Consider the following 13,920-nt stretch of genomic DNA (forward strand, 5'->3'; position numbering starts at 1 on the left):
TAATTTCTAGCCATTTGTCTTCATCTTCTAATCCTATCTATGAAGACTTGTCTTAATGATTGATGAATGGATTGCTAGATAGATAATAGATGATAGATGATAGATAGATGGATAGATGATACATGATAGATAGATAGATGATAGATAGATAGATAGATAGATAGATAGATAGATAGATAGATAGATAATAGAGAGACAAGAGGCCAATCACAGAAAAAATTATGGAAGTGCATAACCAATTGATGGCCATCTTAAAATAGAAAAACAGACTTTACATATTTGCAATTATTCTGTCACTTTCAATGACTGAAAAAAACAATTGGCTCTCCTAACTGTCAAAGAGTTATTTCTCCAATCTCTTTGCACCTAACATATACTTAATTTGGTAAATATTGTATGTGTATGGGGGGGGTGTATCTGAATTCATGTCATTTGCTATCTCTTAGAACTAAATGCCATTACTCTAATAGTTGTTAAAATGTTACAAATAAAGTAGGAGGAAAATGAATTGAACTCAATCTAAATGAATCTTGAGAAGTAGTTAGTCATTTAGTTTTTATTCCAGTAAACTAAAGAACCATCAAAAACCAACCAAATATTGAAGATCATGTCATTCTTTATCTAAATGTGGTACATATATAATAGAATATTACTTAGTGATAAAAAAAAAAGAATGAAAAGAAAGAATTGTCATTTGTGACAACATGGATGGACCTAGAGGGTATTATGCTAAGTAAAATGAATCAGAAAGAGAAAAACAAATACCATATTATTTCGTTTATATGTAGAATCTAAAAAAAAAAAATAAATGAACAAACAAAATAGGAGCAAACTCAGATTTAGAGAATAACTGATGGTCAGCAGATGGGAGAAGATTTGGGGGGATGGGTGAAAAGATGAAGTGATTAAGATGTACAAATTGCCAGTTATAAAAATAGTAATGAAGATGTAGAGTACCACATAGGGAATATAGTCAATAATATTGTAGTAACTATGTATAGTGCCATATAGATACTAGACTTGTTGGGATGATCATTTCAAAGGTACGTAAATGTCTAATCACTATATTGGACATCTGAAACTAATAACCAATATAATTTTGTATATCAATTATAATTGAGAAATAAATTTTAAAAAATAATAGTGCCATTCACTGAAAAAATATTTACTTATTGTCACCAGTTTGGGTTTAGAAATACCTTTTTTCTTTAGCTTTTTACAAAATGCATTGAAGGAAAGGGGATTAGAAATAAATAAATAGCAAGCTTATGCTCAAATTATGTCTTAACTCACCTTGAGCCAAATTAATTTCCTAGGCCTACAGGTGTCCAGAAGTTCAGCTTTACCATCCAAGTAGATAATAAATAGAGAGGTAAGCAATTGGCCTATGTCAGAAATAAAAGTGAGCAAATCAACGGGTAAATTAATAAGACAAAACATATTATTTTTTTCACAACTGCAGATTTTGGTGACCAGTGCCTGTCCAACACACTTTTGGTTACTTGGTGAGTACCCTGGCTATGGTGGGGGAGGGATTTGTCATTTCCTGCCATAAAAAGGCAGTAGGCTGTGGTAGAAAAAGTAAAAATAGCACCACATTGTCACAAAGAAGTGTGCTGTACTCCAATTGGGTGTGTGGGTGTGTGTGTGTGTGTGTGTGTAGGGAGAAGATGATACTTTTCTTAACCTGACTTCCTTTTATTTGTACTTCTTTGATCATAATACAATGTCATTGCTTAAATATATATTCTCAAGAGTTCAGACTTTAAAAAAAAAAGGAATGAACGTGTTTTGAGTCTTCTACTATGCCTTAGATCATAGCTTTCAAATAAAGATGGTAAATTTGTATTTAGGTGATTTTTAAAATGTTAAATGAACATTGAGCTTGTGGGAGTCATTGTTGCTGAGAAGGATGTGTTTTCTCCTTAGTTGTTTCTAAAGTTTTTTCAATTTGATTCCCAAACACTTAAGTGAATACACTGTGATTATTTTGGGGAAACCATGGAGGAAATATCGATTACTTCAAAAGTATAGCATTCAGAACACTTATATTATTTATTGGCAGATTACTAATAGGGAAGAGAAAATTTTCCTTTTGGGGGAAAAAAAAGACAATTCTATAAAGAAAAAAAATAGATGTAATTCTCAGTAAATGGAAAAAAGAAAGTTCTTTAAGTGGCCTTTGTAATCTCCAAATGCTTTGTGGTGGCCAATATCAATGATTAAAACTATAGCTATTAATTATTAAATATGTATTTAGATTTTATAATCTGAAGAGCCTTTAAATGACATACTGCAAAAAATACACAGAACTGAAAAACTGAAAAAAAAAATGGTTCTGCAAACATGCAGGTACATTTGTATTACCCACCTAACAGAGATTTTCTGTCTGCTAATGGACATTTATTTAGTACTGTTCTATTCTAAGTGTTGTGAGAGATACACAGATGATTAGGACAAAGTCTCTACTCTCAAAGAGCATACAATCTAGTGGATATATAGATGACTATGCCATCAGACAGGATGAAACACATCAGATTACAGTAGAGGTACAAGCAATATGCTGTGGGAAGTCAAAGGAAAGAGGTAATTCTAATTTGAATGAATCAAGGAAGCCTTGGAGGAAGATATTAAATAGTTAGAATTCTTCTTTCTATCAAGAATTTTTCTATCAAAGTAAGAATGTAGGAATGGGGGAATGGAATATAAAAACATTCAGGCTAAATTAAAAGACAGAGACATCAAGGTACATGATGTATTCAAGGATAGCCTGGCATCATGGAAGCCTAGAGCATGTGAAAGAATATAAAAAGAGAACATAGGAACTAGAATGTCAGATTTTTAGGTCACAATTTGAACACTTGAAAAATTCTGCACAAGTTTATAATGTGCTTCACATTGTACCTGATAAAGACATCTTCTACAGAAATATGTTAATCTAAAATAAGAAAGTTATGTTATTTAACAAATAAAAAGGAAGTAGGGGTATTACTCATATCCAAACATTATAAAAAGAGATAAAATGTGAATGTTTTTTTTTTCCTGTGTGAAATACTGCCGGGTGTTATTTATACTGTGCTGGAAAGGTATAACAAGTTTGCATTTGCTAGAGGAGAGTCCTTATTTGCTTGCCTATTTATTTTAACTAGAAGGTGCTACTCTGTCATTTGAGTCAATCCAAAATAGCAGCTCATAATATTTCTATAAGAGCATCTGCAAAAGATTTGGGAAAAAGATATTTTCTAGGCTTCTTAGAAACTTTCCACCCCATAATACAGACTACAAGAAAAGAATAAATGATATATAGCCTACTTTTAAATCCAAGGAACAAAATCACATAACATTGTTCTTTTTAGTCCTCCTTCATTATATTCCAATCTTGAATTGTATTACTATTCACTCCAGTAAAATAAGGAGTCATGAAAAATGAAATAAATATTGCAAATAATGCCACTCACTGAAAAATTACTTTATTTTTCAAATACAAAACAAATAAAAAACTTATCAAAACATGATACAGTGAGTACACACATGCAAAATTACAGTCTAATATTACCCATCACCAAGCTCCAGGGCCTGACATGATCCCAGGCTTGACTTGAGATTGGGTTTGTGATTCTTTAGGACACTTCAGCCCTCCCCTAGAGAAAAGTAAAACTTCTGGGTCTTCATGAATCTAGTGCCTAAAAGATTGGTGTGGGAAGAAGAGAAAAAGTCCTATGACTCAATTTTCACCACTCTTTTCAATCAATATATTTGATGCCATCTCAGACAAATGTTACAACAGTTCTGATGAGAACCTACAATATAATTTGATGTTTGATGTTTTATATCTGGGACATCCTTATTCCATACATGGGCTAGAGAGATTTCCAAGTGAATATGTCATTACCTGAGTTCTTGGATCATGGTTACAGCAGAATTGGCACCAGGGTCTTTGACGTTAGTCTAGGACTCTCCCCATTTCATCCTTGTTATTCTCCTTTTGGAGGCAGATCTGAAGCAACAGGCACCTACACCTCTAACACATTATAGTTTTAACTCTTTTCTCAAATGTGGTGGCTTACAAAGGAAGGAAAGTCTGGGAAAGAGATGTATTAAAATGATATTTCACTCTCTCTGCTTACACCTAAGCCAGGGGGCCATACACCTGTCATAGAGTTTCTATCACTGGTGGAAGATTAGTCAAGAATCTAGTTATCTTTTTTGATGGCACTTCAGTGTCAGTAACCAGAAAAAAATGCCTCTAAGAGCCAAGAGTTTTCAGAAGACTCAGTTTGCTTCTACTAATCAAGATTATGCTGTTGGAATGAGAGGTATAGGATTACAGTAATAGTTCCTGGCATGGACCAGTGACTCAAGGACATGGGAGGCTTATTTTTTAAAGTTAGGGACAAAGTAAATTCTTTTAAAGTTTTGCTTAAATTATAGGATTCACTTTTCAAGCATAGAAAACATGATAGAATATTGAGAAGTAATCGACCAGAATCTTATTTAGTTGGAGTACTAGAGAAGACAGACTGCAAAGAACCAGAAAATAAGACAGGCCCAGCAAAGACAAAACTGCCATTAGAGGAGGCTTATATTAACTTACCTGGAATAGCAAAGTTCAGTGGCTTGTACCCCTCTTCCATGCCTGCTTCACATGCCTGTGACCTAAAAATCTGACATTCTAGTTCTATTATGTCATTTAAAATCCAAAAATGAGATTCCCATATTTTAGATTAATTACCTTGCTCTTAGAACATCAAATGTTTTATTGGCATTTTTAGAGTAATTACTGAGAGTTCCATGGGTACTTTTGGGGATAATTACTAAGGGCTAAACTGTTCCTTTTTTGTCACTTACATTTTAGTATTTAAAATATTAAAATTTAAATTATTTTCCATCAGGATTATTTATGCAGTTTCCAAAGGTCCTGGTATCTGCTGAGAGGTCTCTATATTAACTTTTTGTTTTTAAAATAAAATGCTATAGATTTTAGAGAATATAGTGTGTAGAAAATGGTCCCCCAATATAAGTAAAACACAAGTAACAATGTGTGTGTGTGTGGGGGGGGGGGTTACTATTAGGCACCAAGACTGGAAAAAGCTGATACACTAACTGAGCTGAAAGGCAAAGTATGCAAAAGCTCTGAGATCTATTCCACATGATCCAGAAATTCTGAATTTTTGTGGGGTACTGACATTACCCAGGAAAAGATGCCAGGTCTAAGTTTCTGGACTCTACTTTAAAGGTGGGAGTCTGACATTCTAAGCTTAAACTCTCTTTAGAGAACAAAAGCTTATGCTTAAAAAAAAAAGGAGTTTGGTCTCCAGCCAATAAGTGGGAAGGGATTTTTCCTTTCTTTTTTCTTAAAGAGATTTTTGGCAACCCTTGAAATCACACCACATTAGGTAGCTATGCACACCTTAAAACAAGGGCAACAGGGGTGAGGCCCTGGAGACTGGTTTAATTTTTCAACTCAGTCTTGCTCTTTTTACCAGACTCCATAATGTTGGTTTATATTTCCAATTCTTCAGCCTATTAACTTTATTAGGCAATAGATATGGCACACTCTCAAAGGAAAAAGTGCAAGAAAAAGACTGCAAAAGAGTGAAAAGGGCCAGAAGGACCTGATTATCTTGCACTTTATTTTATTTTATATGAGCTTGAAGGCTTACAACTTTTCTTAAAAAATGAACAAACAAACAAATAACATTTTTTCCCCAAATACTCATGTCTGAGACACAAGGTGAACATTCAGAAAAGCTGAGGAAAATCCCCATAGCCATGTCAGCACTGAGAACAGGAATTACTACATGCAGTTTTCCCACTGTAACATAACTTGTGATTTTCTCATCACTTTTACAAAGTGAAAATATTTGAAATTTAACCTGTAAAATGGAACTTTATAAAGTGGTGACCTCTGTTTTAAATAGAAAGTTAGGATACATATACCCAGAGTGGTAAAAACAGCAGACGCTAAATAGCCAGATATTTGGCTACATGCATTTCTAAACTATGTACTCAGTATTTTATAATAGCTATCAGATGTGATTTGGTGAGTGACATCAGAAGCATGACAGCATGAGATGCCCCCTTGAATGCTCCTCTTGAAATTACAACAAACCAAACAGCTATAATCCAAACAGAAAACTCCTAGCCTAACACATAAACATATTTGAGAGACCTGCACATCAGAGCATCTGAAGGTGGGTGAAGTGGGTAAGCAAGAGAAGAGGAAAGGAAGAAGGGCAGAGACTGGTGCTGCAGACATGCCCCGGATCTCCTTGCAGGACTCAGGAAGAGGGGAGGAATCAGGTTGAGGCATAAATGTTCTGTAGCCCTGACGGAGCATTCCTTCCTGAGTGATCAGCAAAAACTATAGTGGTGGAACCTAGTAGTAAGGGCAGAGACCAGGGCAGAGACAGAATACAGAGGTGTGACAGCTGTGTTCTAGCAATCACAATTGCCCTAACAGAAAGCTGAGTCACAGAGCCTGGTCACATCTTCTCAACTCTTCCAGAGCTCACCTTTCTGAACTCTTCCAAAGCTAGCAGTGGGCCCCAGGGGAAATTGCAACTGTGAGTGTCAAGATACAGAGAAGGAAGTCTACAATCCCAGGAACTGAGAAGATGCATATTTCAGCTTGTTCCAGTGACAGAGGTGGAGATACAGAAGCCAGACAGCTGAAGCCTGGCAGTCGGCATTACAAAAAGGAAAACAACCACAAACATACAGCAACCTCTTTCAACCCACCCCGCCCATCCAGGCTGATCTGAGTGGAAGCACTTGGGCACCTCAGGCAGTACAACACTGCATCTGGCTACTGGGGCAGTAGTGGGACTTCACAGATTCTTCAGAGGCTTGGAACCTCATCACCAATCACATTTTCTCACAGGGGTGAAGCTCTGGGACCAAGGCAACCAGGTCACAGAAAAGACACACATCTTCCCAGGGAATAAAGGGTTGTGTTTTTGTTTGTTTGTTTGTTTGTTTGTTTTTGTCATACAGCAGAGATCTGAGAGGCCAAGGCAGTGCCTGAAGTTTGGGTGCCACCTACTGGAAAACAAGACAAAACAAAACAAAACAAAACACCCTCTTCTTATCAACCTACTAAAGAGATGTCACTCTTAACAATATATTTTTTTCTTTTTTTAAAAGCAGAGTACAGTCCCATAAATGACTAGGCAGAGAAATAATCCATCAAATACCATGAACAGTCAAGGTGACAAGGAAGCTCAGAAAGAAAATGAAAAATCTCCAGAAAAGAACTTAAAGATATAGAAATATGGAATTGAAATGACAGAGAAGTCAAGACTGCAGTTCTGAAAAAATTCAATGAGATGAAAGAAAACTCGGATAGGCCATTTAATGAACTCAGAAACAAAATCAATGAACAACAGGAATACTTTACCACGGAGATTGAAACTTAAACAAACAAACAAACAAACAAAAAACAAATAGAAATTCTGAAGCTAAATAACTTAATAAAAGAGATAAAGAATGAAATAGTGAGCTCAGGAAATAGAGTTGACTGGGTGGAGAAAAGAATTAGTAATATCAAAGACAGAATTCTGGAAATGACATAGATGGAAGAAGAGAGAAACCTGAGAGTAACAAATTAAAAGAAACTCTATAAGAACTATCTGATACTATCAGATAGAGCAATATAAGAATAATGGGTATACCAGAAAGAGAAGAAAGGGAGAAGAAAACAGAGAGCCTATTCAAATAAATACTCAATGAGAACTTCCCAAACCTATGGAAAGAGCTGGATCCTCAAATCCAAGAAGCAAACAGAATACCTAATTATCTCAATCCAAAAAAGTCTTCTCCAATTTTACATGAAAACTATAAAAAATTAATGACAAAGAAAGAATTCCCAAGGCAGACAGGGGGAAAAAAAAAGATAGTAACTTACAAAAGAAAACCCATTAAATCATCATTGGATATTTTAGCAGAAACTATACAAGCTAGGAGTGAGTAGAATCAAATATTTACACTATTGAAGAGAAAAATTACCAGCCAAGAATAATACATCCAGCAAAGTTCTCCTTTAGATATAAAGAAAAAATAAAGACCTTCCCAGATATACAGAAGCTGAGGACATTTTCCACCACAAAGCCTGTATTACAGGAAATACTGAAGGGGTATTTAACCTGTAACAAAAGGACAAAAATATTTAAAAAAAAAACAAAAACAAAACTATAAGTAAAATGACTAATAGACAGTTGCAACCCTTATACAGAATAGGGTATTATACACTTAAATATTACATAATGGCGGTTAAAGGAGGTAAAAACATTTTAAAAAGAGAAGACAATAGCTACTGCAACTCAGAAATAAACTCACAGAATAAATAGGAATAATTTATAACAATAAAAATAGAAAAGAGGAGGGAGGAAAGGTCTGAATTTACAAAGAGGAATGGAGATAAAATGCACACAGAAGGAAAAGGACTACTGTATATATTAAACTTTCTTTTACATAAACTTAAAGATAACCACACAATGAAAAATCTAGAACAAACATATAATACAAGCAAAAAGGAGGAACAGAGGAAAAAAATCATAGAGTAACACCAAACTAAAGTAAAGACAGAAACACAAGGGCAAAGAAACAATGGAGACACCAAGCTACTGAAAACAAAAGATATAGTGGCTATAGGAAAACCTCATATATCAATAGTCACCCAAATGCAAATGGACTGAACTCACCAATAAAAAGGCAGAGCAGCAGATTAGACCAAAAAACAAAACTTAACCATATGCTGCCTTCAAGAGACACATCTCAGCTGCAAGGACAAATATAGACTCAAAGTGAAAGGATAGAAAATAATACTCCATGCAAATGGCATCCAGAAAAAAGTGGAGATAGCTATACTTATATCTGATGAAATAGAGTTCAAGATAGAAAAGGTAACACAGACAAAGAAGGCCATTTCATAATGATAAAGGGGACAATACATCAAGAAAACAATTATTGATATATATGTTCTCAATCAGGGAACACCAAACTATATAAAAAAATTACTAACAAAATTAAATGGAGAAATTGACAGAAACACAATTATAGTAGGGGACCTAAATAACCCACTGACAGCTATAGATAGACCATCCAAACAGAAAATCAATATGGAAATAACATTTTTAAATGACACATTAGACCAACTGGACATAATCGACATTTACAGAGCCTTTTTTCCCCAAAACAACAAATTATACATTCTTCCCTAGAGCACATGGAACATTCCCAAGCATAGGTCATATGTTGGGAGACAAAACTAGTTTCACCAAATTTATGAAGATTAAAATCATACAAATTATATTCTCCAACCATAATGCTTTGAAAGTGGGAAGAACCACAATACATGGAGATTAAACAACATGCTACTAAAGAATGACTAGGTCAAACAAGAAAGGTCAAGAGATACATAGAAACAAATGAGAATGAAAAAAATGACATATCAAAATTTATTGAAATATAATAGACAATTAGTTGCTTGTATTTATTGTACAATTCAATGAGTTTTTTTCAATTATAGTTGGCATACAATAATATACCAGTTTCAGTTGTATAGTGTAGTGACCAGAGATTCATATAACTCACAAAGTGATCACCCCACTAAATCTACTACTCCTCTTCCCCCTTACATACTTATTACATTATTAACCATATTCCCTATGCTACACTCTACATTTCCATGTTTATTCTGCAACTATTCTTTTGTACCTCTTAATCCCTTTGCTTTTTTTTTTGCCATCCCTCAATTCCCCTCCCATCTAGTAGCACTTAAAATACTCTCTGTAAGTTTATTTCTGCTTTTGTTGCTGTTGTTGATTTTGTTCTTTAGATTCTACATGTACATGAAATCATTCAATATTTGTCTTTCTCTATCCAACCCATTTCATTCAGCACAATACGCTCTAGGTCCATCAAAGCAATATCTTTTTCCATCCCCTTCCTTTTAGTCTGTGCATGTTTTTTAATCTGAAGTGAGTCCCTTGTAGGCAGCATAAGTAGTAGGGGGCTTGTATTCTTATCCATTTGACCACTCTGTCTCTTGGTTGGAGCACTTAATTCTTTTCCATTTGAGGCACTTGTTGATAGAAATGCAGTTATTACCATTCTTATTCCTGTTTTTGATACATGTTTTTTTCTTCGTAAAGGAGTTCCTTCATCATTTCCTATAATACAGTCTTGGTGTTGATAAATTCCCTTAGCTTATTTTTGTCTGGGAAGTTTATTATCTGTCCTTTCACTCTAAATGATAGCTTTGCTGGATAAAGTATTCTTGGTTGTAGATCCTGGGTTTTCATCATATTGAGTATTTTGTGCCAAGCCCTTCTGTCCTACATGGTTTCTTTTGGGAAATCAGCTGCCAGTCTTATGCGTGAACCTTTGTAGGTAACTAACTGCTTTTCTCTTACTACTTTCAGATTCTTTGTATTTAACCTCTGGCATTTTAATTATGATGTGTCTTGATGTGGGCCTCTTGTGGTTCCTCTTTTTTGGGACTCTCTTAGCTTCCTGTGGTTGTATGCCTATTTCCTTCACCAGGTTAGGGAGGATTTCCATCATTATTTCATTATTTCTTCAAATAGCTCTTCAACATCTTGTTTTCCTTCAGGTATCCCTAGACATGGATATTTTTACATTTAATTATATCTCACAGGCTACTTTATTAGTATATTCTTGGCTTCTTTTATTCTTGCCTTTCTGATCAAGTGTCCTTGGCTTCTGCATTCTCTATATTGGTGGTTCAACCTTCTTTATCCACACTGCTGATTCCCTCTAATACATTCTTCATCTCAGATAATGTGTACTTCATTTTTGACTAGTTCCCTTTTACGATTTCCATTTCCATTTTTTATGTTTTTTAATTCTTTGTTAAAGTTCTCACTGAATTCATTTACACTTCCCATAAATCCATTGAGCATCTTTATAACCAGTGTTTTGAACTCCGCCTCTGTTAGATTGCTTAACTCCATTATTTCTGGATCTCTGTTCTGTTCTCTCTTATGTTTTATGCTTCTCTGTCTTCCATTTTGGCTGTCTTCTGTATCTGTTTCTATGTACTAAGCAAAGCTCCTAAGTCTCCCAGTCTTATTAGTGCAGCTTTGTGAAGTAGGTGTCCAGTGGCAAAGTCCTGAGAGGGGTTCAGCTTCAGGTCAAGTTAAGTCCCAGCCTGGGCCCCTCTGGGGCCACCTGTTAAGATTCAACAAGCAATCCACAGATGCTGTGCTTACAGTTGCCTCAAGACGCCATATCAGAAACTGTGGTCAGCTGCCACCAATGTAAGTCTAGGTGCTGCTCAGCAAGGGGAACCTGACTTGCTGAGGATGCATTTGGATGTGGCTTGGGTGGGGCTGTGAGTTAGGGGAGGTGGAGTTTCAGGGAATCCTCTGGGAGGAGCGACTTCTGTTATCCAGTATGATGACATCTCAGCTATGGTGGCACTGATTCTGCACACTAGGAGCGGGGTGGGTTCAACAGAGGAACAATGGATACTTCTGTATAGAGTGAGTCTAGCCTCTGGCCCTCACTCTGACAACTCAGTCTCCCCCTGGAAGTCCCTGGTGCCCCTCACACAGCTGACCAGGCGCTGGTGCTCAGAGCGAATAGGTTTGTCACTGCAAAAGTCTGCTCATGGTCATGGCCCCTTTAGAGGTTTCTGCAGCTGATGACTTCTACTATTATGGCCTCTGTCTCACTCAGCCGCTTGAGACTGGACAGCCTCTCATCCTTGCCCTGTCCTACCTCCTCCTGTTGTAGGGTAATTTCTTAATTTTCTCCTTAGTTGTAGGGCTTGTTCACCTAGATCCAAGGAGATTTTTCTTGCTGTTTGCTCCTTATTTCTGTCACAACTTTAATTTGGTCACAAGAGGGATGAACAGAGCCTCTATCATCTATGCCCTTTTTTCTCTCCCCCAACATATCAAAATTTGTGAGACACAGCAAAAGCATTAATAAAAGGAAAGTTAATATCATTACAGGCATATCTCAAGAAATAAACAAAGAAAATTCCCAAATATAAAACCTAAGATTACATCTTAAAGAACTAGAAAAAGAAAAACAAATGAAGCCCTGAGTCAGAAGATGGAAGGAAATAATAGAAATTAGAGTAGAATTAAATAAAATAGAGAACAAAAAGACAATGGAAAAAATTTGTGCAACAAATAGCTGGTTCTTTGAAAAGATTAATAAAATTGACAAAACCCTGGTCATACTCATTAAGGAAAATAGAGAAAAGACACATGTAAACAAAATCAGAAATAAAAGTTATGACAGATACCACAGAAATACAAAGGATGATACAAGAATATTATGAAAAATTATATGCCACCAAATTCAGTAACCTAGAAGAAATGAGCATGTTCTTAGAAATACACAACTTCCCAGACTGAATCATGAAGGTATGGAACATCTAAATTCAACAGTAAGACAACAACCATCAAAAACCTCCCCAAAATTAAAAGTCCAAGACCAGATGGCTTCACTAGCGAATTCCACCAAACATTCAAAGATGATTTAGTAGCTGTCCTTCTCAAACTTCCAAAAAGTTGAAGAAGAGGCAATACTTCCTAACTCATTTTATGAGGCCAACATTACCCTGACACCAAAATCTGGAAAGGACACACACACACACACACACACACACACACACACACACACACATTCACAAGCTATGAACCAATATCTCTGATGAATACAGATGCAAAACTCCTAAGCGAAATCTTAGCAAATTAAATACAATAATACACTTAAAAAATATATACATCATGATCAAGTGGGGTTTACTCCAGGGGTGCAAGGATATTTCAACATATGCAGATCGATTAATGTGATATACCACATAAATAAAATAAGGGATAAAAATCATACTATCATATCAATAGATGCAGCAAAAGCATTTGACAAGATACAGTATCCATTTATGATTAAAACATTGAATATAATACATGTAGAAGGAAAGAACCTCAAAATAATAAAGGCCACATATGACAAAACCTCAGCAAATATTATACTTAATGGTGAAAAACTAAAAGCCTTCCCGCTAAGATCAGTAACAAGACAATGTTGTCCACTACAACCACTCTTATTCAATATAGTGTTGGAAGTCCTAGCTAGAGCAATCAATGAAGAAAAGGAAATAAAAGGCATCCAGATTGGGAATGTAGAAATCACATTGTCACTTTTTGCAGATGACATGATTCTCTGTGTAGAAAACCCTAAAGACTCCACCCAAAAACTGTTAGAAACGATAAATACAATATAATTTTAGGATACAAAATCAATATACAAAAATCCATAGCGTTTCTATACACTAACAATAAAAATAGCAGAACAGGAAGTGAAAAAACAATTCCTTTTGCAGTATGCTGTCAACTCCATAGAAACTTGTTTGGAAGTGAATAAGTAAAAAATAAATAAATAAATAAAATAACGTCTCCAAGACTTTGAGACAACCTGGGAAAATGTGGTTAACTTAATAACAATAAGGAGGTCTATAGCAGAATTTGGTTTGAAGTTTTGAGAGATGAATTTTTTGAGACAAGTTGATTTTTATACTCAATAATTTTTATATAGTGAAATTATTTTATTCACCAAATACTGAGCACCTACTTTTTGTTTTAACAGTCCTTTATTCTGGTATATAGCTAGCAAACAAAACACCCAAGAATCCCTGTTTTCATGAATTCTACATTCTACTAGAAAAATTATATATATATATATATATATACACACACACACACACACACACACATACACACACACACATACATACACACACGCACATATATGCACATACACACACATAATATATATATGTATATACACACACAAAATAAATAAGTAAAAAACAGCATAGAGTATGTTAGTTATGATTGATAATAGATAAAATAATTACTAAAGGAAGATGGGGAGTGGTGG

General features: G+C 35.1%; 1 protein-coding gene across 4 annotated transcripts in view; it reads left to right on the forward strand.

Moving 5' to 3' along the window:
* GPR174 (G protein-coupled receptor 174) overlaps window positions 1-13,920 on the forward strand; it is a 39,326-nt gene that overhangs the window by 20,222 nt on the left and 5,184 nt on the right. For all 4 annotated transcript variants that reach the window (XR_003047537.1, XM_025049772.1, XM_006916151.1 and 1 more), the window contains one exon: window positions 1,463-1,505. The gene's annotated coding sequence lies outside the window, so the exon portion shown is untranslated. The remainder of the gene's footprint in view (window positions 1-1,462; window positions 1,506-13,920) is intronic.

Source organism: Pteropus alecto, unplaced genomic scaffold (genome assembly GCF_000325575.1).
Source record: "Pteropus alecto unplaced genomic scaffold, ASM32557v1 scaffold126, whole genome shotgun sequence".
In the NCBI taxonomy this organism is placed as follows: domain Eukaryota; kingdom Metazoa; phylum Chordata; class Mammalia; order Chiroptera; family Pteropodidae; genus Pteropus; species Pteropus alecto.